This window comes from Glycine max, chromosome 10, assembly GCF_000004515.6.
Source record: "Glycine max cultivar Williams 82 chromosome 10, Glycine_max_v4.0, whole genome shotgun sequence".
Lineage (NCBI taxonomy): Eukaryota > Viridiplantae > Streptophyta > Magnoliopsida > Fabales > Fabaceae > Glycine > Glycine max.
The window spans coordinates 46,868,709-46,873,582 of record NC_038246.2 but is presented as its reverse complement, the minus strand read 5'-3'; positions in this window follow the sequence as shown (position 1 = coordinate 46,873,582).

Below are 4,874 nucleotides of genomic sequence, written 5' to 3'. Positions count from 1 at the left end.
TTTAGCTGAAACTCTATAATCGGTGGTGTGAAGCTCGAGATCTTCTCAACAAGTGCGTCAATGTTCCGTCACTAACTAAAACATGAGAACCCTTTTACACCATTGCATCTTTCTTGCAACTAAGTTCTGTATTACGACGAGTCTGCAATGAAAAAGAAAAAAACTGTCAACATTGAGCTTACAACTACGTTGTAAAGAGGTTAGGGATGTTTATAAACTCAATTCATTCAATGCAAAAATGTAAAAATGAAATCAAGAGAGTGAAATAAATAAATCTAAAAGAGAGAAAACCAAAAACTACCGAAAGTTTTGATTTAACTGATAATACATGAAAGTTTAATTCTTCATTTTTGAACTCCCAACAAAAGTTATAAATAGTGGTCTGCTTTCGCATAAAAATAAAGGTTATATTTGATATTAGAGAATTATAAATTTTATATATCGGGAGGGATAATAATCATAATATCAATACCAAATTAAAAATAAGTTTTAATAAATTTCTATACTTTGGGGGCAAACTTTTTAATTAATGAGTTGTTTTCTATATGTAATTACTTTAAAATATTAAAATTGAGTAATAAATATTTTTTACGTAATTATACTGGGGAGCAAACAGATATTATTTTTATCATACTTTGGAATGCTTGAGTACATTAGTAATTAATTGTTAAACACGTTATGAGTTGGTTATTATGTATTGTATTATAGTATTGTTGTATTATTAATTTATTGATCTTAGGACACTTATTAATTTAAGTCAACTAAATGTATAAACCTATATCTGTTGTATTAACCCGAGTTTTATAATTAAAACAAAAAGAAAAAGAAAAGAAAAGATGGGACAGATGAACATTAGAATCTCCCAAAAATCAAGACAGTAGAATGATCCTCAATTCATCCCCCACTATCTGTGATGACACTCTTTCCTTTTAAGTGGCTAATCTAAACCCAATACAGATTAGAATCCTTTAATTAGTGGCTTTAGGGCAAAAATGGAAAAGGGAATAGTTGCCTCTAAGCATCCTTATAAATTGAAAATGCTTTTTTCTTTCTTTCTCAGTAACCTCCAAAGTTTAATAGGTAGAGTGTGCATGTTTAGATGCAACCTTGTAAACTTGATTTTAAATGATTTTAATTTTGTGGAATTAATTTTTATTTTTAAATAAATTTGAAGTAAATTAATTTTAGTAAATGTAATTTTTGAATATGTCGATAAAAACTACTTTTAAGTGTGTAATTATTAAAATGATATGTAAATATTATTAAAGTAATATTATAATACGAATATATTTTAGTCAATGCACAAAGTAATTAACTGGTTTTTTCATCACATAACAACAAAATACTGTTTCAATATATTTCGAGGTAAAATTATTTCTTTGCCTATTTATCAAACATGGGCACAACAATTAGACCCGTTCATTGAATGTGATTAATTCTACTTAATTGGTTTTTCAAACACGTTGCTATAATTAGTTGTATGGTTTTCTCTGCTTTCAAATCATATGTTACCCAAACAACCTTGTATAGATTAGCCTAAATAACTCAATTGATGCCTTTAATTATTTTACTATTAAAAAAATAATGCTCATGGAGTTGGGAAACCTGAAAGTTGAAACTACTCATTGTACACTGGACGTGCCACAAAATTGATTGTAAGAGAACTTCGCTAGCTACCTGCGACAGATGACTTACCAACCAAGTGAAGTCTGTCGTTGCCTTTCAAATTAGTAATCAAAATTGAATGTTCTAAATTTTGGGTTTCTTAATTATCGAATATCAATCCTACGCCATATATTAATTAATATAGTGTCTGTAGATATTGTTGTAAAGGATTACCCCCATTTGGTCTTCAATATTGTTCTTTTTCAAAATATTATCATTGTTAACAAATGAATATTAAAAAGAATACCTTCCATTTTATTAAACACTGTATAAGTTCTGATGGATTCCTTAATATTTATCTTGACCATAATAATTAAAAATAGAAAGAAAAAAAAAAACTCAATACACATTCAAACGCTGCTTCTTGGCAATTCTTTGTATGGAAAAATTGGTGATAGAGAGACAATTGCTCTTGACTCGATCTCACCTTCCAACTTTTCCATTTCTCTTCAGCAAAGTTCAACAGGTAAGACCTTCTGCGCATATGAAAACAAAATAGGTAAAGTGAAAAATGAATTTTCCTATAAAAAAGAAGAAAAGACCCTAAAAACTCAACTGAAATAATACTTGTTGAAAAGAATAGCCTTTACGTAATCCGGAATGAAACTATAATTCTTTCAAAAGTCTTGATCATACATAAAAATAAGATTCTTCTGAAAACATTAAAAGAAGGGAGAGGGAGGGAGGCGGGGCCACACTGCTATTTTCTGCAATATAATTTGACATTGTTAGTTATTTACATTCAACTATTGTGAATGAAACTTAATTATTCATCCTTTTAAATGAATGTTTGAATTGCACTTAAATATTTTTTTTTAAGAAATAAGAACTATCTTGAACATTTAATTTTCGTTGAAATCAAACAAGTTAAGACTTGTTTTTATTAAAACTATATAAAATAGTCAACCAATTAAAATCCATTTTAGATACGAAATTTAAAGTACTAATTACAATAATATATATATATATATATATATATATATATATATATATATATATATATATATATATATATATAACAATTTATGATTAAATTATAATATAAAAATATTTATATTATCAATATATTTTAATTAAATTTAAAATTAATGTTAGTCATAATGAAACTGTCTGAGTGAGTTTTTATCATATGGTCATGCACTCTTTGGGTAAAACTAAAGTTTCTCACAATGTGAAAATAGTATGCTCACTTTGGACAGAAGAAGAAAAATAGACAATGTCTTTATATTATATTATATATATATATATATATATATATATATATATATATATATATATATATATATATATTAAATTATAAATAAGTTATTTTCCCCCACAGAAGAAATGACTGTCATATCATAATGAGGATTGCCATTTTTCTGACTTAATATTCTCTTTTCTTTTCTTTTTTTTCCTAGATGCCTTCCGTGCATAAATTAATCATCATTTCATTTACACATCTCAACTCTACAAACTTCCCACAAAACAAAACAAAAAACTCAATTCTACAAACAACACTAATTCTATATCTAAAAGTACGGAGTAACAATTTTTCATTTCAGCAAAAATATCCTTCCTACTAATTAATTTCCACCAAATATCCTTTCTAATTAAATTATAAATCCCGAAACTAGTATTCTCAAATTATATTGTCATAAAAGAATATCTAAAGAGCATAATATAGCGGAAATTAAGAAAAAGAAACTAAACCAAATTAATTAATTTTACACTTACACAGTTGTATATACAAGAGCAATCTTCTTCAAAGTTTCAAGTAAGGTAAAAACTAGATGACTTTCATTGGTTAATCATCTGTTATCATCTCTGTGCCGATCTCTAGTAACTGATCAACAAATTACGTTGATACCATTTTCATAAAGAAACTAAACATAATGTTGTAACTTGGTGAATTTGGTACTCACATTTCGTCCTTATCCCAATCAATTTTTATTTTTATTTTTCGATAATGAGCCAAATAAAAAATACTATATCCTAATTAAACATTCGAATAGGTAAATATAACAATTGCAAAAGAAAAAAAGTCACTGTTCAAATAGAGGCGCCTTGGTCAGATCATCAATATTATCTAGCATTCTGTCATAACCGTCGGCAGAAACTTTGCATCATGTCGGCAAATATTGACAATGGAAGGCCTCCAAAAGGTAAATGCCTATCATAGACCAGAGTGCTCGATCTTAATCCATGTTCCATTTTCCACTGCATTTATAAACCTTGTTCTAATTCAAGAAAATCCTTGTAATAGTTGTACTCATGGTAGTGGTCAGATGTCAATGAGAGGGGATCCCATAACCAAAAGAAAAGGAGTGATTGTCATTTTTCAACCGTTATTGATGCATATCATCGATCAAACTTCTTTTTCTTATAATTGTCTGGTCGTTGGTCAAGGTTTCGGTGAACCCAGAATCATTTAGGGATTGAATCCTACTTATCAAAAGCAGAAACAATATATAGTAATATACTATAAATATATCAGGCTACCGACATGAACATGATGGATATCTTGCTAGGGTACTAAAATATCTTGTTCCACCAACACACACACCTGAAACAACCTCTAGAATTAGATCGATATGATATTTAATGCCAAGAAAATCTCTCTTGATTGCACACCATTGAATGAAAAAGAGGACAATCATTGGTTCTTCCAATCTTAGCATCAAAAGAGAGACGTGTTACTTAGAAATTAATCATTTCCTAATACCTGTTTAAAGAGAAATTCTATAATACCCTCAGAAATTTAAGGGTTTTGATACTAGTTTTGAGAAACTCTTCCTTGATGTGTTAAAACTCATTCAACTATTGATTCAAAAAACAGCTGTACTAAAACTCTTAGATTTCTCTATCTCTCCCTTAGAGAATGTCTAATGTCTCCATTAACCTATTTAACTAGTGGCTCAAAAAACAAATTTACCAAAACCCTTATTTCTCTTCCTAGCATATATAGCAACTCTCCTGTTTATTGCCGATGCTGCAGTTTATAGTTTGATATATATGAAGCAAGTTATGATAAGCAGAAACAATGTGTGTACGGTAACTTTTGGCGCCAGCCTCCAGCTATACATATAGCACAAAGAGAATAGATACAAAAGTCATTTGTCATATACTATATATCATTCTCCAGAAGGGCTTAGTTACATACATACGAAAGATCCTGAAAACTTCTACAAGCTGCTAGCACCATACATCTCAGCAACAAACAAACAAAC